This window comes from Theropithecus gelada, chromosome 10 (genome assembly GCF_003255815.1).
Source record: "Theropithecus gelada isolate Dixy chromosome 10, Tgel_1.0, whole genome shotgun sequence".
NCBI lineage: Eukaryota > Metazoa > Chordata > Mammalia > Primates > Cercopithecidae > Theropithecus > Theropithecus gelada.
Window position 1 is genome coordinate 57772506 of NC_037678.1, and position 21938 is coordinate 57794443.

Genomic DNA, 21938 nt, shown 5'->3' on the forward strand with positions numbered 1-21938 from the left:
AAGGCTATCCTTTCTCCATTGCATTGCTTTTGTTCCTTTTTAAAGATCAGTTCACTATTTGTGTGGGTCTATTTCTAAATTCTCTATTCTGTTCATTTGATTTATGTGTCTATTCTTTTGCCAAGACCACACTGCCTTGATTACTATAGTTTTGTTGTAAGTCTTGAAGTGAGGTAGTGTTAGTCCTCCAACTTTGTTCTTCTTCATCTTTGTGTTGGTTGTTCTGGTTCTTTTGCATTTCCATATAAATTTTAGAATGAATGTGTCAACATCCACAAAATTACTCGTTGGGATTTTTATTGGGAATATGTTGAATCTATAGATTAAATAGGGAAGAACTGATATATTAACAGTATTGAGTATTTTATCTATGAACATGGAATATTTATCCATTTATTTAGGTTTTCTTTAGTTTCTTCCACCAGAGTTTGATAGTTTTGCTCATATAGACTTGTACATATTTTGTTAGATTTATACTTATTTTTGTGCTAATGTAAATGGCATTGTGTTTTAAATTTCAAATCCCACAAGTTAATTGCTGGTATGCAGGAAAGCAATTCACTTTGTATAATAACCTTTTATCCTGCAACCTTGCTATTATTTCTTACTAGTTCTAGGAGTTTTTGCCAGCTTTTTGGGATTTTTCATATAAATAATTATGTCCGTGAACAAAGACAGTTTTGTTTCTTCCTTCTCAATCTGTATACCTTTGATTTTATTTTCTTATCTTATTACATTAGCTAGGACTTTTGTACAATATTGAATTGGAGTGGTGGAAAGGGACAGGCTTGCCTTGTTCTAGATCTTAGGGGAAAGCATCTAATTTCTTACCATTGAGAATGCTGTTCATTGCAGGGTTTTTGTAGATATTCTTTATGAAGTTTAAAAAGTTCTCTTTCTATTCCTAGTGCTGAGAGTTTTTATAATGAATGGGTGTTAGATTTTGTCAGATGCTTGTTCTGCATTTGTTGATGTGATCACGTGATTTTTTTCCCTTTTGTCTGTTGTTGTGATAGATTATACTCATTGATTTTGATATATTAAACCACCCTTTTATACCTGGAATAAATCCCACTTTGTCATGGTGCACAATTTATTTTATACATTCTTGGATTTGATTTGCCAATAATTTGTTGAGGATTTTTGTATCTGTGTTCATGAGAGAAACTGATCTGTATTTTCCTTTCTTGTAATGGCTTTGTGTGGATTCGGTATCAGGGTGATGCTGGCTGGTTTCCTGAAGTGAGTTAGAAAATATTCACTCTGCTTTTATCTTCAGATAATTGGTATCATTTATTTCTTAAAAATTTTGTATAATTCACCCAGTGAAATCATCTTGGTCTGGTACTTTCTATTGTGAAAGTTTATTACATATTGATTCACTTTCTTTAATAGGTATAGGCCTATTCAGATTATGTTTTTCTCCTCTTGTGAATTTTGGTAGCTTGTATCTTTCAAGGAATTGATCCGTTTTATCCATGGTGTTAAATTTGTGGCCACAGAATTATTTCTATTTCTTTTTTATCCTTTTAATGTTCATGAGATCAGTGGTGGTAGTGATGGCTTTTTTTTTTTTTTTTTTAAGCTGGAGTCTTGCTCTGTCACCAGGCTGGAGTGCAGTGGTGCAGTCTCGGCTCACTGCAACCTTCGCCTCCCGGGTTCAAGCAATTCTCCTGCCTCAGCCTCCCAAGTAGCTGGGACTACAGGTATGTGCCACCACACCTGGCTAATTTTTGTATTTTTAGTAGAGACGAGGTTTCACCATGTTGGCCAGGATGGTCTTGATCTCCGGACCTCATGATCCACCCGCCTCGGCCTCCCAAAGTGCTGGGATTACAGGCGTGAGCTACTGCGCCCAGCCTTGGCCTTTCTTTTATTTCTATGATTAATTTATCTCTTCTTTCCTTTTTCTTCATTAGCCTGGCTAAAGATTTATCAACTTCACTGATCTTTCAAAGAACCAGCTTGTGGTCTTCTCAATTTTTCCTATTATTTTCTTGTTTTTAATTTCACTGATTTCTGTTTGAATTTTTATTTCTTTTCTTCTGCTTGCTTTAGGTTTATACTGCTCTCCTTTCTTGGGTTCCTAAGGTGGAAGTTTAGATTAATGATGTTAGGTCTTTCTTCTCTTTTAATACACACATTCATTACAGTACATTTCCCTCTAAGAACTGCTTTCCCTGCATCCCTCAAATTTTGATTTTCATTTAATTCAAAATATTTTTTAACCTCTCTTGAGACTTCTGTGACCCATGTGTTATTTTATTTATTTATTTATTTTGAGACGGAGTCTTGCTCTGTCGCCCAGGTGGGAGTGCAGTGGCGTGATCTCGGTTCACTGCAAGCACCGCCTCCTGTGTTCATGCCATTCTCCTACCTCAGCCTCCCGAGTGGCTGGGACTACAGGTGCCCGCCACCATGCCCGGCTAATTTTTTTTTTTTTTTTTTTGTATTTTTAGTAGAGACAGGGTTTCACCGTGTTAGTCAGGATGGTCTCGATCTCCTGACCTTGTGATCCATCCGCCTCAGCATCCCAAAGTGCTGGGATTACAGGCATGAGCCACCGTGGCCGGCCAACCCATGTGTTATTTACTAGTGTTTAATTTTCAAAATTTTAGGATTTTCCAGCTTTCTCTTATTTCTAGTTTAATTATCTGGTGTTATGCTTTGTATAATTGCTAGTCTTTTAAATTTGTTAAGATATGTTTTATGGTCCAAAATGTAGTCTATGTTGGTTAATGTTTCATAGGAGCTTGAGAAGAATGTGTATTCTGCTGTTTGGGGATAGTCTGTAAATGTCAATCAGATCCAGTTCATTGATGGTACTGCACATCTATATTCTTACTAGTTTTTTCTGCCTACTGGATTTGTCAATTAGTGATACAGGTATGTTGAAGTCTTCAACTATAATAATGGATTTGCCTATTTCCCCTTGCAGTTCTATATGTTTTGCCTGACGTATTTTGATGGTCTGTTGTTGTAAGGCACATACACATTAAGGATTGTTGGGTCGTCTTGGAGATCTCACCCTTAATCATTATGTAATGCTTATCTTTGTCTCTGACATTTCCCTTATTCTGAAGTCTGCTTTGGCTAAAATTAATAGAGCTATGCCTGCTAATTTTGTATTTTTAGTAGAGATGGGGTTTCACCATGTTGGCCAGGCTGGTCTCAAACTCCTGACTTCAGGTGATCCACCGGCCTCAGCCTCCCAAAGTGCTGGGATTATAGGCATGAGCCGCTGCACCCCGCCTGTTGTCTACTTTTTCCAGTAGAGACTTTGGCACACTAATCACAGTAATTTTAAATTTCTGATCCAATAATTCCAAAATTTCTGTCACTGGCTTTGTCTCTTCATACAGTGTTTTTTCTTGCTGTTAATGTGTCATAAATTTTGTTGACAGTCAGGCATGATGTATCAGTTAATAGTAACAGAGGTAAATTGGGCTTTGGTGGTTTTTTTGTTTGTCTGTCTAGGAGTTAGGCTGTGTTTACCGTTTGCTGTAGCTGTAAGTGTCAGAGACTTCAATTTCCTCAAATGTTCTTGTTTTTGTCTCCCTTGTTGTCTTGTAGTTTCTCTGGAAACTTGGGAATTCTGGTTTGTGTCTTGCAGCTCTCTCAGTTGTAATCCACTATTTTTACATGGAGCTCTGTTGCTGTGGCGGTGAGGTATTGGTGAGGGGAAAGCTTAATCTTATAATTAAATCTCCATTTTGGGGTTTTATTATTATTATTATTTTTTGAGATGGAGTCTCGCTCTGTTGCCAGGCTGGAGTGCAGTGGCACGGTCTCAGCTCACTGCAACCTCTGCCTCCTGGGTTCAAGCGATTCTCCTGCCTGAGCCTCCCGACTAGCTGGGACTATAGGCATGCGCCACCACGTTCAGCTAATTTTTGTATTTTTAGTAGAGACGGGGTTTCACCACGTTGGCCAGGATGATCTCGATCTCTTGACCTCGTGATCTGCCTGCCTCGTCCTCCCATAGTGCTGGGATTACAGGCCTGAGCCACCACTCCTGGTTTTTGTTTGTTTTTTAACGGGCCAGAGTCCCTGGGCTATAACCTCCAAAAGTATTTCTTAGCTTTGTTTTTTTCTCTCCCTACGTGAGACAGGAAAGCTAAAGGAGGCAGTAGTCTAATTGCCCTTCCCCTAGGCTAGTAAGATGCTGGTAAAGTAGTATCCATTGAGGGCAGGCCTTTGCTACAGAGAACAGAGCACTCTGGGCTTATTTCCACATGGTTTCCTTACTCCACTCCCGTCCGAAGTGTGAGGGAATCTTGTTCGGTTCTTCACTGTGAGAAACTGGTGGGACTCTGGAAGGCCAAACTCACAAAAATGTACCTCCGCTCCCTAGCCGCCCCCCAAGAACGGGCACCTGGGTTTTTTAAACCCTCAAGCTAGTCCACACTCAGCCTCCAGCAATTCATAATTACTGTTTAAATGTTCCCACCAGTTATTGTTTCCAGCTGCTTCTGCTCCTGGTAAACTGTGATTCTGTGTATTCTCCTGTCTCTCTGGTTTTCCGGCCGGCAGTGTACCCTATGACCGCAATTTTCTGAGCATCACTTGAGCCCAAGAGTTCGAGGTTGCAGTGGGCTATGGATCATGCCACTGCACTCTAGCCTGGGTGACAGACCAAGACCTTGCCTCAAAAAACAAACAAACAAAAAATCTATTTTAAAAAAGTACTCTGTTTCACAGAGTCAAAGATATGCATATTCTCATATTTAACATATCTGAAATCATGATGTGTTTTACCATCAGTGGCATGTCATGGTTTAATTGGCAGCATCTCCCCTCCCACCCACATCCTTAGAAATACATGAAACTATATATGTATATAAAACATCTTTTAAAATCAAGAATATCTCAGAGCAATGCAATGTGAATTGTTATTTTTGTCTAAGTAACACATATGCGTAATTTCAAAAGCCAGATGATTTTGTTTTCATTATGAAAAAGGGCAGTACCCCACCCACCATCCTTTTGCTAACCTCTCCCAGCGGGTGGTGATTTTCAACTCATTTAGCTGTTACTTCTATTATTTGCCTTCATAGTTCTAAATAACATAAACAGCTGTTTCTTTGTTTATTTCTAAAACAACAACAACAACAAAACCCCACAATTGGGACTATAGGAGGCTGAGGCAGGAGAACCGCTTGAACCCAGGAGGGTTGCTGTGAGCCAAGGTCACGCTATGGCACTATAGCCTGGGCTACAAGAGCAAAACTCTGTCTCAAAAAAACAAAACAAAACAAAACAAAAAACACCACAATTCCTTCTTTTTTTTTTTTAGACGGAGTCTCACTCTGTTGCCCAGGCTGGAGTGCAGTGGCGCAATCTTGGCTCACTGCAAGCTCCGCCTCCCGGGTTCACGCCATTCTCCTGCCTCAGCCTCCTGAGTAGCTGGGACTACAGGCGCCCACTACCACGCCTGGCTAATTTTTTGTATTTTCGGTAGAGACGGGGTTTCACCGTGTTAGCCAGGATGGTCTCGATCTCCTGACCTCGAGATCCGCCTGCCTTGGCCTCCCAAAGTGCTGGAATTACAGGCATGAGCCACCACGCCTGGCCCACAATTCCTTCTTAAATTCTCAATTTTGGATAAGTTTCTATTGACTTCCTACTATGGACTAAGAGATTTTGCTCTCTAAAATCATTTTACACATATACCACTACAGCATTCTTTCAGTTTATATATTACTTGGAATTTTTTTCCCCTGGAGTTGACAATTGCTTTAAAATTAGATTTTATTCTTATTTAAGGCTAAACCTGCGCATAGTTGAATAGTTGATACGGGAAAATAGTTCTTCAAGGCCTGTTATATGTGTGTGTTTTAAAAGTTTTTTTTTTTTTTTTTTTTTTGAGACGGAGTTTTGCTCTTGTTGCCCAGGCTGGAGTGCAATGGCATGATCTCAGCTCACTGCAACCTCCACCTCCCGGGTTCAAGTGATTCTTCTACCTTAGCCTTCTAAGTAGCTGAGATTACAGAAGCCTGCCACCACGCCTGGCTAATTTTGTATTTTTAGTAGAGACGGGGTTTCTCCATGTTGGTTAGGCTGGTCTCAAACTCCCAACCTCAGGTGATCTGCCCACCTCAGCCTCCCAAAGTGCTGGGGTTACAGGCATAAGCCACCATACCCGGCCTTAAAAGTCTTTAACGCCTTTTCCTATAAACTGCTTCTATGAGCAACCACCTTTTGCTACCAAAATTATGCACTTAATTTGTAATTCCCTAATTTTCTTACTTTCAGCAATATCTATTGAGTACTTTTTACGGAATATAAAGACTGTCTCTTTACACCCTATGCAGCATCTTCTCCAAATCCCCCAAATCCCACAGGTAAATGTCACGTTCTGTCCCTCCCTATGCATCCTTTTTTTCTTTCTTTTCCTTTTTTTGTTTTGTTTGTTTGTTTGTCTTTTGTTTTTGAGACAGGGTCTCTGTCACCCATGCTGAAGTACAATGTGGCACAATCTCAGCTCATGCAGCCTCAACGTCCTGGCCTCAATCAATCCTCCCACTTCAGTGCCCCTGTAACTGGGACTACAGGTGTGCACCACTGTGTCCAGTTAATTTTTTGTATTTTTTGTAGTGATGGGGTTTCACCATGTTGCCCAGGCTGGTCTTGAACTCCTGAGCTCAAGTGATCCACCTGCCCACCTCCCAAAGTACTGGCATGAGCCACTGCTCCAGGCCCCCATACATCATTTCAAAATGATTATATGATAATTTTAGTTAAATTTGTATTCAGTGTTTACAGTTTTGTGACCGTAAATACACTATTGTCAGCCTTGCCCAGTTGTATTCCGTGATGGCTTTCCCTTTATTATATAACTTTTTGTTTTCCCTAATATTAACAAAGTTTTTGTTTCTTGTTTGTTTGCCAAGTTTTCTATATTCTCATTGCTAATGATTATTCTCTATTGCTGCTGTAACAAATTACTACAAATTTAGTAGCTTAAACAGAACCCACTTCTTATCTCACAATTCTGTAGGTAAGAAGACTGAGTATAGTGTGTGTCTGCTGAAATCCTCCACTTAGAGTCTCACAAAGCCAAAATTAAGGTGTCAGCGGGGCTGCATTCCTTTCTGGAGGTCATGGAGCTGAATCCACCTTCAAGCTCATGGAAGTTATTGCTCAGATTTCATTTCTTTCTTTTCTCTTCTTTTCTTTTTTTGAGACAGAGTCTTGCTGTGTCGCCCAGGCTGGAGTGCAGTGCAGCGATCTTGGCTTACTGTAACCTCCGCTTCCTGGGCTCAAGTGATTCTCCTGCCTCAGCCTCCTGAGTAGCTGGGATTACAGACATGTGCCACCATACCTGGCTAATTTTTGTATTTTTAGTAGAGACAGGGTTTCGCCACGTTGCCCAGGCTGGTCTTGAACTCCTGAGGTCAGACAATCTGCCCACCTTGGCCTCCCAAAGTGCTAGGATTACAGACGTGAGCCACCGCTCACGGCTCTTCATGGTGTTTTAAAATGTGACACCATCCCTCCAATGTCCTGTAAACTAGTAGTTCAATCTAGAGGCCTGATTAGATTTCAGTTCAGTTTTTGGCAATAATATTTTATAAACAGGACTTGTATTTTCTATGGCATCATCTCAGGAGGCACATAACGTCTAATTGTTCCTCAGTGATCTCTCCCAATCTGAAAATATACTTTCTTCAGTTCTGGAATCGTTTTCATGAATTATTTATTGAATATTTTCTTCCTTCCTCTCCCCATTTTCTATATCTTCACTTTCCAGAACTCTGATTATTCAGGTGTTTAGACCTCTTGGAATGGCTTTCTAATTTTACTGTTGTTTTTTTTTTTTTCTTTTTCTTCCAATTTTTCATCTTTTTGTCTTTGTGTCTGTTTTCTGAATATTATCTTCCAACCTGTACTAAGTCATGCTTCTGTGCAGGAGATAGGAACAGAAACCACTCTAGGTATTGTAGGCAGAAAGGGATTGACTATAGGGAATTAGGTGGTTACAAATTCATGAGAAGAGCAGGAGTTGCAGAAGTCCAGGAGGCTTTTGTTTCAAAGTCACCATAGATGTGATTGAGAGGCCAGAGGTGCTGCTGCTACTCCTGCTCTTGTCATTGTAACTATCTGACACACATGAAGCTGGGCACTAGGCAATGGATCAGGGAGTCTAGCCACTTTGATTTTGCTCAAAAGTAAAGTTCAAAGATAAAGACAGCAGTTGTTTGGCTGGAATGAGAAGTTGAAATTGCAAGGCAGTCTATGATATTTCAAAGTCTTTGCTATACATCCAACCAATTTTGGCTTTTCATTTTAATGGAACTAGGGCTGAGATCCTAACTCAGAGAGGTCTATAGTTTTAATCAGAAATAGAGCTCCTCAGTGGCTCACACCTATAATCCCAGCACTTTGGGAGGCCGAGGTGGGTGGATCATTTGAGGTCAGGAGTTTGAGACCAGCCTGGCCAACATGGTGAAACTCCGTCTCTACTAAAAATACAAAAATTAACCAGGCGTGGTGGCCAGCACCTGTAATCCCAGCTAGTCGGGAGGCTGAGGCAGGACAATTGCTTGAACCCGGGAGACGGAGGTTGCAGTGAGCCAAGATTGTGCCATTGCACTCCAGCCTGGGCGATAGAGCAAGACTCTGTCTCAAAAAAAAAAAAAAGATATTTTTTAGCATTAAATTTTAAGTAGGGAAATTCCTGCTGTATTCATTTTTAAATAATGTATATTTATTACACAGTAATGCATGGATATATTTTTATTGTAAGAAAACTAAAATATTAAAGATTAAAAACTAAAATTCCCTATGATCGCCACCCCCAATGCCATTTCTCCTCCCCAGTAGTAACAGCATCTCAATTATATATAGCAACATGTATTATCAGTGATGGTAGGTTAGGTTATGCTGCAATATCAACATCCTCAACGTCTTAGTGTCTTATAATAATGAAAGTTTTTGTCTTTTGTTTGTTTTTTCGCTGAGACAGGGTCTCACTCTATCTCCTGGGCTGTAGTGCAATGGCATGATCATGGCTCACCGTAGCCTCGACCTCCTGGGCTCAGGTGATCCTCCCATCTCAGCCTCCCAAGTAGTTGGGACTACAGATGTGTGCCATAAGGCCCAGTGAAATTTTTGTGTTTTTTGTGGAGACGGAGTTTCACCATGTTGCTCAGGCTGGTCTTGAACTCCCCGGCTCAAGCAATCCATCTGCCTTAGCCTCCCAGAGTGCTGGGATTATAGGCCTGAGCCACTGCGCCTGGCCTAAAAATGTATACCTTAATTCATGTTTGTGATGGGTTTAATTCAGCTGTATCTCTGGACGCAGCTGGAAGAAGCAGCTGCAACGTGCTGATCTCATGGAAGAAGAAATGAGAGAATGGGGGAGCCGCTTAAAGCTTTTGCTTAGATGTCTCACATGTCACTTCCACTCAAATTCCCTTGGCCAAAGCAAATCATATGGCTATACCTGACTTATGTGGGGTGGGGATGTAGAATCCTTCCAGAGGGCGAGTCAGTAAAAAAAATTCCACACTTTTATAGTGTATGTAAAACTCTAGAAATAGATATCATTTTAAAATAATTTATTAGGGCACTGAATCTTACTTTCTTCATGCAAAAATATGTCTTAGAGGTCTTTCCATGTTATACAAATAGATCCATCTCTTTTTAATTTAATTTTTAATTTTTTTTAAACCCCAGGGCAGAAGGCACCATCTCCTTTTTATTTTATTTTTGTTTTTATTTTATTTTTATTTTTGAGATGGAGTCTCACTCTGTCGCCCAGGCTGGAGTGCAGTGGCGTGATCTCGGCTCACTGCAACCTCTGACTTCCGGGTTCAAGCGATTCTCCTACCTCAGCCTCCCAAGTAGCTGGGATTACAGGCGCCCACCACCATGCCTGGCCTTTTTTTTTTTTTTTTTTTTTTTTTGTATTTTTAGTAGAGATGGGGTTTCACCATGTCAGCCAGGCTGGTTTCAAACTCCTGACCTTAAGTGATCTCCCTGCCTCGGACTCCCAAAGTGTTAGGATTACAGGCGTGAGCCATGGTGCCTGGCCAATTCTTCCATTTCTTATTTGAGAATGTTAAAGAATGCATCTCCAATCAGCCAGTGGAACATTGCATTTTATTTTTTTGTTAATGGCTTGCAACCCATAAAATAATCCATACACTATATCAACATGAATGACCAAAATTTATTGGTTATTGCAGCTGGACAGCATGCATAGCCTAGGTCACAGGTGGGTGGATGACAGACAAAACCATTTTTACTCTCTAAATTCCTCCTCCACTACCCTATCACTGATGTTGTCTCCCTCCCAGCCATCTCCCTTATTTGAGGAGCAATTCATGGGGAATAGGTAGTGGGCTCTGCAGTGCATCCTGTGGTACACCACCAAGACCCCCATCCCCAGAATGAGGCATTTATTCCCCCAGCTGCTGGGAGCATTGGCTGCTGGCAGCTCTCAGCTGAGTCCCTATGACTGTTTGATGTGGACATTCCAAGGTCCTGTCCTCTTGCCATCCCAGCTCCATATTCCCCATGGCATTAGCCAAGGCCTCTGCTGAGTTTGACTGCAGTTTGACTTTTCCCTTCCACAGATGTAATCCCGACAGCACTCTGCAATAGACTTCCTGATTGTAAATCTCCATGTTGGAGTCTGATTCCTCGGGACCTGACTCACAACAGCCCACCACAGGCTCTGAAGTCAGACAGAACTGGGTTTCAGTCTTATCCCAAACATCAACTAGATACATAACCCTAGAGATGATAAGTCCACTATACACCCTGTATGCCTCGGGTTTTTAATATCAACTGAATGTTGATAGTTTCTTGGAAACTGCAACTTTAAGTGAAATGATGTATGATGAAACCATTTTTTCCCTCGTAATCATAATGGAAAGGACATTACTTGAGGACGTGCTGCACATAATTTTGCTTAAAGTCGCAGTTTCCAAGAACCCATCAACAAAGTTAAGTGAGGACTTACTATAAACACTTCCTGCAGTTACTGTGAGGATGAAATCACACATGTAAAACACTGAGCACAGTATCTGGCGTATGCTAGGTGCTCAATACAAGTGCTAGCATGTTAGTAGTACTATTACATTAAACTGATAATCTTGGTAGAGTAATTGGGAGATCCAGGACAGAGGAGATGGAGAGATTTTGCTAAAATTCATTCTCTCTTTTCCCCTCCTTGCCTGCATTTCCAGTGCCCTCACGCCCTGCTAAAGCAGAAATAGACCTGTTGTGCTAACTCGTTTCCGGAAGATGGCGCCAGCAGATAACGCTGCAGTCCAGTCCCTTTTTTTTTTTCTGTGTGGGGTTTTGTTTTGTTTTTTTTCGAGATGGAGTCTCACTCTGTCGCCCAGGCTAGAGTGCAATGGCATGATCTTGGCTCACTGCAACCTCCGGCTCCCAGTTTGAGGGATTCTCCTGCCTCAGCCCCCCAAGTAGCTGGGATTACAGTCATGTGCTACCATGCCTGGCTCATTTTTGTATTTTTCGTAGAGAGGGGTTTCACCATGTTGGCCAGGCTGGTCTTGAACTCCCAGCCTCAAGTGATCCGCCCACCTCGGCCTCCCAAAGTGCTGGGATTACAGGTGTGAGCCACCACGCCTGGCCAGGAACAATTTTTCACTATTCACAGATGACATATCAATTTCACATGTGTTATCTCATTTGCTTCTCCTTCACCAACCATTTACCGAATGCTGATTATTCCATCATTTATTGTTTTATCCCTTCGCCAACAAATGCTTACTGAGCACTTACTCTAGCCAAAGAGTATCTTTAAATGCCTTCTCAAACGTGATGACTAAGAAACAAAAAAGGAAATAGAATCCTAAGCCCCTGCTGGAGAGCTGGCCTTTCCAAAGATGAATAAGACAAATTCCAGCCACTGATTTCTTTCTGGTTCTGGGTTGATGTCAACTCATGCTCTGGAAGGAAGCTGCTTTCATAAAGCAGAAGAAGCTTAATTCAAGTGAAACTGAGTCAGAAAGAAAGCGATTCCTCTGCAGGAGCAGCTGGGGTGCATCTCGGAGACTGTCCACAGTACTTCCCACAGGCTATTGATCTGAGAGCAGAGCATTCGGTCCTTAGACTGGTGAAAATTGCTGAGCAGGCGAAAGAAGAATAAAACCCGTAAAGGGAATGGAGAAAAGATGTTGAAGGGCTTCAGGGTAGGGAAGATTAGCTAGACTGCATTCAGGAGCTCCAGACAGAAGTGACTCTGCAGGTCCTTGAGCTTTGCAGGCGGGTCTGCAAGCAAACCTGGAAACCATGAGACCAGGGCCTGGTGATCTATTTCTTTGGTGGGGACAGAGGTGCTCACCCTCAGCCTTCTTACACTCACTCCAGAACTGTGACAGAGTGAGCTCACCTGAAGATGAAATTGCACCTCAGCAGTGCAATTTTAGGGGTGTCAGAAAGGGCTCCTTCTATGGGTGAAATCTCTTTCAACAGTTACTCTCTGGTGCCCCAAATGCCACAACTGGTGTTCCTTTTTTTTTGTTTTCTTTTCTGTCTTTCTTTCTTTCTTTCTTTCTTTTTTTTTTGAGATAGGGTCTCACTCTGTCCTAGGCTGGAGTGCAGTGGCGCAATCTCGGCTCACTGCAACCTCTGCCTCCTGGGTTCAACCAATTCTCCAGCATCAGCCTCCTGAGTAGCTGGGACCACAGGTGCATGCCACCATGCCAGGCTAAGTTTTATATATTTTTGTAGAGATGAGACTTCACCATTTTGGCCAGGTTGGTCTCAAACTCCTGACCTCAAATGATCCACCTGTCTCGGCCTCCCAAAGTGCTGGGATTACAGGCACGAGCCACTGCGCACAGCACATTAGTGTCCTTTAATATTAATATTGCAGGAGTTAAAAACAGGACTTATATAAAGAAATGTGTAATTATTTTGGCTTGGAGAAAAGTCTACAAGTGTACACATCAGTTGTTAACAGGGGTTATCGTGAGCCAGAAAGTGTGGAGTAAGTAAGGGAGATTAATGGAGGTTGGAAAAGGAAGAGGAAAAGGATAGGTAAGAAAAAAAATCATACTTAAAAAGGGTGCTCTTGATTAAAATAATGCATATTATTTGTTATGATTTATGAAAAAGGTTACTTCTATTGCCCATACGCATTAAGACAGACATGAAAGATGCCCACTAAAATGTTAACAGTAGTTAATATATGCTGATGAGATTTCAAAGAATGTTACTTTCTTCCTTATAACTTTATGTACTTAAGTTTTTTATAGGGAGCATTTAAATCAGGAAAGTGGGAAAAAACAAAATTAAGAACATTATTGCAAGCCAAATGAGAAAAGCAATAACAAAAAAATAACAAAAGCAAAACAAAATTTGAGCCATTCAAATTCTAACTTCTCTATTCCGTGGCTGTGTGACTCTAAAGAAATTACTTAAGTTCTTTGATCCTCGGTTTCTTCCTCTTTAATTTTTAATTTATTTTATGATATGGTGTATCAGGCAGCGTTCTCTAGAGGGACAGAACTAATAGGATGGATGTATATATGTAAGGGAGTTTATTATGGAATATTGACTCACATGAGTTTTGTTGAAAGCATATGCAGTAGATTATAGAATCACAGGGGAACCAAACTCAGAGGTTGAGAAGCCAGGCATGGTGTCTCCATTCACATTAACAGAATTGGCCTGGGGACACTTCTGGCCCTCTGGCTCCAGACATCCATTGCTGCCCGTAACCCCACTGGATTGTCATCTCTGGAGCTTGATCTTACTCTCCCACCACACCTGCCAGAGAACAGTCTCTATATGAGTTTGAAAATCGAAGTCCACGGCAGATGCACCTAATGGGCAACCGTAAGTCACACACTGATGTCCTCCATGCAAAGAGAACATGGCATTTTCTACTTCCTCTGTGGAATTGAACTCTGGGTTCCAAGGAGTTGAATGAAGGAGGTAATTCCCTTACACAAAGAAAGTGGGTTCAGATGCATCCAGCTAGTAAGAATGACTTACAGTAAAATTGTGAAATCTCAATACTCACGTTTCCCTGTCTGTAAAATGGAAATTATATTAGTACCTTTCTTAAAATATTATTCACAGGATTAAAAGAATTAATACATGTAAAATTCTTAGAATTATGTCATCCACATAATGCTTTCATGAATACTAGATCTGATTTTTCAGTTATATGAACTTTTTGGCTTAAACCATTTGAGAGTTGGTTGTTACTTTTCTTTCTACTTGCAACTTACAGTCCTGACTAATATGAGGACTAATAATACACAGGGTTGTTGTAAAGCTGGAGTGAGGAATCTATGTAAAGTTCTTGGTACATGGTGATATGGCTTGGCTGTGTCCCCACCCAAATCTCATCTTGAATTGTAGCTCCCATAATTCCCTCGTGTCATGGGAGGTACCCGGTGGGAGGTAATTGAATCATGGGGGTGGGTTTTTTCCATGCTGTTCTCATGATAGTGAATAAGTCTCATGAGATCTGATGGTTTTGTAAGGGGGAGTTCCCTGCACATGCCCTCTTGCCTGCTGCCATGTAAGACGTGAGTTTGCTGCTCTTCATTTACCCTCCACCATGATTGTGAGGCCTCCCCAGCCATGTGGAACTGTGAGTCAATTAAACCTCTTCCCTTTATAAATTATCCAGACTCAGGTATGTCTTTATTAGCAGTGTGAGAACAAACTGATACACATGGGAAATTCTCAGTAAATAATATTAATATCTACTTATTACTGACATTAATACTGTCACTACTAATTAATGGTTTTTGTGATCTTCTCTTATGCAACTGCTAACATCAAAGTTTTGTAAGAGGTACCTGAAAGGGCAATCTAGGGAGGGGTTTTGAGTATTAGGAGTTTACAAGAGGTACCAGGACATCAAAGAGAAAGAACACCGAGGAGGGAAATCGGCTTATAGGTGAACTCAGAAAATAGTTGTTGAATTGTTGTGGAATCAGGAGGACCAGAGAGAGACCTTGGGGTGTACACAGAAGGACATCTTTATTGAGTGCACGCAGACCCAGCCGACTTAACATCCAAAGACTGGGCCAAGAACAAAGACATCACTTGACTTTCATGCACACTTTAAAAAGGGGTGGGCTAGCTTGAAGCAGGCTTACAGAGGTGTGAAAGCAGGGATACAGAGGCAGGACAAAGACAGTTAAATCAAATTGTAACAGGTTCATAACTCAGGATTACACATGACCGTTGCTATGCAACCCAGATGTCCATTATCTAGGTTTGCTTAGTGCCTAGCATGGCTTATTCCATGGCCTTCACTATGACGCCCAGGTGGCCTGCTCAGACGGTTTCTGACCTTCACTCCACTGCGTAGATAAAACAGAATACTTGGAGTCACCAGTCACAGAGAACAAGAATCTATAAACTCATACCATAAAGCAAAGGAAAATTTGTTTTTCTTCTCCCTGTGTTGAGGGAGTGCCGGGAGAGTCTCCAGAGCACATTCCTTTGTGTCCTGGCTTCTCAGATAGGATTATCAAGACTTTCCCTGGGTCTGGGCTATGCCCATTGCTGCCTCTGGGACAAGTCAGCCTAATACAAGAAAGCTTATTTCTCTTTTTAATTTTATTTTTCTTTCTTTAATTTCCCGCCTTAGAATGGATGATGAAGAAGATGAAAGAATTTATAAAGAGGCTCTTTTCTTCTAGTAGCAAGAGTTGTATTCATTATGAGAGACCTACTCTGAGCTATGCACTGTGCTGGCTATGGGAGCTACAGAGATGATACGAAGCACTGTATCTATTTTTTCTTTTCTTTTCTTTTTTTTTCTTTTTTTTTTTTTTTGAGACAGGGTCTGGCCTTATCACCCAGGCTGGATGCAGAGGAGCAATCATGACTCACTGCAACTTCAACTTCCCTTACTCAAGCAATCCTCCCACCTCACCCTCCCAGGTAGCTGGGACCACAGGTGGGTGCCATGCCCAGTTAATGTTTTTGATTTTTTTTTTTTTTTTTTTTTGGTAGAGATGAGGTCTCACTATGTTGCCCAGGATGGTGTCGAACTCCTAGGTTCAAGTGATCTTCCACCTCAGCCTTTCTAAATTCTGAGATTACAGGTGTGAGCCACTACAGTTAGCCTGTATCTGTTTTCAAGAAGTTTTCAGCCTGGTGCAAGGGTTGAAAGCCCAGGTTCTAGTCCGGTAACATAAACAAGGGAAGTGGGTCGGGTGTGAGGAAGGAACGTGAGTAAAATAAATACTTCACTTTCTTATTAATCCACTATAAGAAGGAACAGTATTGCAAGAATGATGACATGAGGCTTTAATGCCAGGGAGACAGCAGGGCGTGGTGGGGACTGTGAAGAAATGGAAAAGGCATGCTGTGTCCAAAAGGGACCACTGCTAGGAGGGCTGGACCCATGTTGCTGGATTTCCAGTTTATTGAGAGAAGCCAAAAATCTGGATTTTAATGTGAAATCTCTTAATTTTTAGTTTCTGGAGATGAACGCAAACAGCTCAAAAACACCATGTGGCCCCAAATGGAGCAGGCCAAAAAATAGCAGGATTCTGTCTGAATGCCAGACCTGAGCCTGAGGGTCCAGTGTATGATCTGCAGTCCACTGTGAGAGACAGATGGGTGCGGGGCAATTTAGAGGCAGTTTAGTATGTGCAAAGACAGAAAGATGTGGTGTGATGTACACAGAAGAAGAGCTGGAGGGTCTTTGAGGAGGAGGCCTACAGGAGGACTCAGGTAGGTCAAGAACAGTGCCTGAGTTGGCACTGCGGTCGGGCAGTGTAGTCAGAGGAACAGCATAAGGGAGTGCAGTGGGTCAGGACCCAGTGGGCTGGCAAAACTCGGATGGGGGTGAGGAACGGGAGCCAAGCTGGGGAGGTGGGCAGGGCCGCATGGAGCATAGCCTTGACCGAATTGTCAGTCTGTTCATAAACTGTGATTTTCCTGATGGTAATTTCTGCTCCTTTTGATAGAAAACTAAAGGTTGTTTCTATGCCCCCAAACCAAACACTTCCTGTAATAAAAAGAAGCCCTTTCAGCTATTGAAGTTGGCAACAGCCCTTCCCCTCCCTCCTTTCCTCCCCCTCACTCCTCCTCATCTGTGTCACATTCTCACTCCCATGATATTCAAGAAAATAAATACTTTTGACCTTTGTCAGAACACCTTGGACTTGCCAGCACAAAAAGAAACAATTTGAACAGAGGAAATGTTTTCATTCTTCCCAAATCGCTCCCTTTTCTCCATGTCCAAAGCCAAATGTAGTCGATGATTCAGAAGTGGCAGGGGTGGCCAGCAGGGCCCTGGGCTGGGTGTCAGGAGCCAGTTCTAGTCCTGGGCTCACAGACTGATTCCTTGTGTGACTGTGGATAAGACTGGGCCCCATGTGCTCGACGGCCGGGAAAGCAGTAGGTTGGATGGTCTCCAAGAATCTGAGGTCTCTGCTCTTCCTTCAGGACACGGATCTGGACCTCACGTCAGTTTGGGCCTCGTCCCTCTAGCCAGTACATCTAGCCATGTGCCAGCTGCTCTGCCAAACTCTAGCCATACATAATTTCACTTAATCCTCTTACAAGTCCAGGAAGTGAAGAGTGTCACCCCACCTTCCCAACTTATAGAAGAAGAAGCTGAAGTTCAGGGAGGTTAAGCAATGGCAATTTTTTTTTGAGATGGAATCTTGCTCTGTCACCCAGGCTGGAGTGCAATGGCGAGATATCAGCCCACTGCAATCTTCGCCTCCCAGATTCAAGCAATTCTCCTACCTCTGCCTTCCCAGTAGCTGGGATTATAGGTGCCTGCTACCACACCCAGCTAATTTTTGTATTTTTAGTAAAGATGGGTTTCACCATGTTGGTTAGGCTGGTCTTGAACTCCTGACCGCAGGTGATCCACCGGCCTTGGCCTCCCAAAGTGCTGGGATTACAGGCATGAGCCACCGTGCCTGGCAATTTACCCAATGTGAAAGCTCCTATGTATGACCTTAGACTACACTATTTGAGGTCAGGCGCGGTGGCTCACTCCTGTAATCCCAGCACTTTGGGAGGCTGAGGCAGGCAGATTGCCTGAGGTCAGGAGTTCGAGACCAGCCTGACCAACATGGTGAAACCTCGTCTCTCCTAAAAATACAAAATTAGTTGGGTGTGGTGGTGCATTCCTGTAAGTCTAGCTCCTCAGGAGGCTGAGGCAGGAGAATCACTTGAGCCTGGGAGGTGGAGGTTGCAGTGAGCCAAGATTGTGCCGCTGCACTCCAGCCTGGGCAAGAGAGTGAGACCGTCTCAAAAAAAAAAAAAAAAAAAGAAAGAAAAAGAAAAAAAGACTACATTATTTTCCAACTTCAGTACCCTGGAGATCGCCTCTTTTAATCATTTTTATTTTCTCCCTAAATGTAAAGAACAGCGCCATGGTCTGAATGTTTGTGTGTCCTTAAAATTCATATGTTGAAATCCTAGCCTCCAAGGTGATGGTAATGAGAAGGCAAGGCCTTTGGGAGGTGATAATGGGATCAGTGGCTTTATAAAAGAGGCCCGAGTGAGACCTCTTGGCCTTTCACCATGTGAAGACATAGGAAGAAGGTGCTGTGTATGAACCAGAAAGAGACCCTCACCAGACACTGAATCTGCAAGCATCTTGATCTTGGACTTCTCAGCCTCCAGAACTGTGAGAAATAAATTTCTATTGTTTAGAAGCCACCCAGTTTATGATATGTTAGTCTATTTGTGTTGCTGTAAAAGAATATTCGGGGCAGGGTTTATTTTGGCGCAGGGCTCTGCAGGCTGCCCAAGAAGCATGGCACCAGTAACTGTTTCTGGTGAAGTCTTCAGGCTGCCTCCACTCATGGAGGAAGGCAAAGGGGAGCTGGTGTGTGCAGAGATCACATGGGGAGAAATGAACCAGGAGAGAAAGGGAGGTTCACAGGCTGTTTTTAACAACCAGCTTCTTAACAACCAGGGTACTAATAGAGCAAGAAAGCACTCATTATCACTAGGACAACACCAAGCCATTGATGAGAAATCCTACCCATAACCCAGACAGCTTCCATTAGCACCCCTCCAACACTGGGGATTACATTCAGCCTGAGATTTGGAGGAGTCAAAGAAACCATGTCCAAACTATAGCACAGCATGAACACACTAGGACGAATAGCTGGGCAAATGGGCCATTCCCTGTAGTCTACTTGCAATCCCCGCTTTCTCCACCTCCAATTGTTTGACATTTATATGCTTATTTGCAGTTCTCTCATTTCTCCTCATAAATTCAATTAATATAACTCCTATTTTCTTATTTTGTCACATGGACGACACCTTTTAACGTCCTGCTTTCTGGCCAGGCACGTTGGCTCATGCCTGTAACCCCAGCACTTTGGGAGGCCAAGGCAGGTGGATCACTTGAGGTCAGGGGTTCGAGACCAGCTGGCCAACATGGTGAAAGCCCGTCTCTACTAAAAATACAAAAAATTAGCCAGGTGTGGTGGCACAGGCCTATAGTCCCAGCTACTCGGGATGCTGAGGCAGGAGGATCACCTGAACCCGGGAGGCAGAAGTTGCAGTGGGCTGAGATCGCGCCACTGCACTCTAGTCTGGGCGACAGAAGGAGATCCTGTCTCAAAGTAAATAAATAAATAAATAAATAAATAAATAAATAAATAAATAAATAAAATCCTGTTTTCTAAGATGATTTACTTTTCTCTCCATCTTTCCTCTCTGCTTCCTGTTTCCATTTTTTTGGTCAGCCTCACTTTTGTTTTTAAATAGTAATTTTTTAATGGGGGCAAGACCTCAAAGGTTTCTCCCTATCCAGTTCTCATTTCCTTTGGATACACTGAGAATTACATTTCTCCACCCTTTTAAGTTGAGTGGAACCATGTGACTAGTTATGGCCAATGAGTTGTGAGAGGAAGTAATCTTTGTTACTTTTGGGCTGGAGCATTTGATGGCTGGTGTGAGCACCACCACCACCACACACACACACACACACACACACACACACACACACACACACACACACACACACACACATTTTCTTCCCTGGTGTCATACCTGACAGCATTCCCTATGGTAGAGCCTCTGAGCCATCCCCAGGAGAACAGAGCCCCCTGCCACTGTATTGTCAACGTGTAGTATGTAAAGACATACATCTTTGTTGTCTTAAGCCTCTGAGAGTTTGGAGTTATTTACTACAATAGCATAATAAATAAAGTTTATGGAACTCAACCAAGCATTATCCAAGTATCTTCTGACTGATACAGTTAACATTATATTCTGTCCTACAATTATAACCAAGACTTTAGTGTTTTGTCCTTACTTTAAATAAACAGACTACAAAAACCCAAACTTCCTCGGTCCTGGCAAGTCTGAAAATGTTTTTATTTTGCCCTCACATTTGATTGTGTTTGGCTGAGAATAGAATTCTAGCTTAAAAATCTCTTCCAAAACTTTCAGGATAATGCACTATTAGTGTCTGGCTTTTGACTTCTGATGAGAAATTTGATACTGGTCTGATTCTCTTTCCTTCATAGATGAATATTTTTTAAACACCAGTGGAAAACTTTTAGAATCTTTATAATAATGTTTGACAGAATCTCTTTTTCCTCATATTTTCTCTGTCTTTTCCATTTTTGTCTTTTTGTTTATTATTTATGTATTTATTTTTTAGAGACAAAGTCTCACTTCATTGCCCAGGCTGGAGTACAGTGGTGCCATCATAGCTCACTGAAGCCTTGAACTCCTGGGTTTAAGTGATCCTCCTGCCTCAGCCTCCTGAGTAGCTGGGATTACAGGTGTGAGGCACCACACCCAGCTCATTTCATTTCTGTCTTTTTTTTTTGAGACGGAGTTTCACTCTTGTTGCCCAGGCTGGAGTGCAATGGCGCGATCTTGGCTCACTGCAACCTCTGCCTCCCAGGTTCAAGCAATTCTCCTGCCTCAACCTCCCAAGTAGCTGGGATTGCAGGCATGCGCCACCACACCTGGTTAATTTTGTATTTTTAGTAGAGACGGTGTTTCTCCATGTTGGTCAGGCTGGTCTCAAACTCTCTACCTCAGGTGATCTGCCTGTCTCAGCCTCCCAAAGTGCTGAGATTACAGGCATGAGCCACCGGCCTGGCCCATTTCTGTCTTTTTCTTATACACTCAGATAACCACCACTCATGTCCAGAAACACATTATTACCAACAACTGGTTGACCCCCTGCGTTTCTTCCCAGTCACTACACATTCCTTCTCCCCAAAGGTTACTCAATCTTGTTTTAACACTGTCAATTAGTTTCACCTGTTTTTAAAACTTTATATAAAAGGAATCATACAGCAAGTCATTTATCCTCTTGAGGCCCCAGTTTCAGCAGCTGTAAATTGGGAGCAAAACTATAGCTGACAGTACATGGCAGATTGTAGGTGCCTAGTACACGTTTATTAACTGTGTATAGCTCATCGTACCCTCAAATCACCTTCACATATTTATTTTACTTCTGGTGGATTTGTGGCATAAAAATGGAGAATATAATAACTACTAGAGAACATATAGTCATAGGATCTGAGGTGGGGCAGACTGGGAGATATAGAAACATTTTCTCCAGACATTGTATTTGACAAGATCAATTCTGCCAACTCACAAGCAACTCACTAGGAATCTTATGGGGGTGATGAACGTTGTGGAGCCATTCCCACCGTGAGCCTTCCCCAGGAAATACTTGTGCACAGGATGATGGCTAAAGCCCGACTGCCTGGGTTCTAAACAGAGCTCTGCCACCTTCTCTCTGTGGGACCTCAATGCAATTTACTTATTCACTCGGAGTCTCAGTTTTCATGTCTATGATAGGGGGACAATAATGTTACTGAACCAAACTAGGTTGGTTCGCCCTTGCACAACAGAAAGCCAAACTCTGAAGCACTGGGTTTTTGCAGTGAGAAAGATTTATTGTGAGCCAAGTGACAAGGAGACAGGACGAAATGCTCAAATCTGTCTCCCTGAGCTGGGAGCTGGGTCAGGTT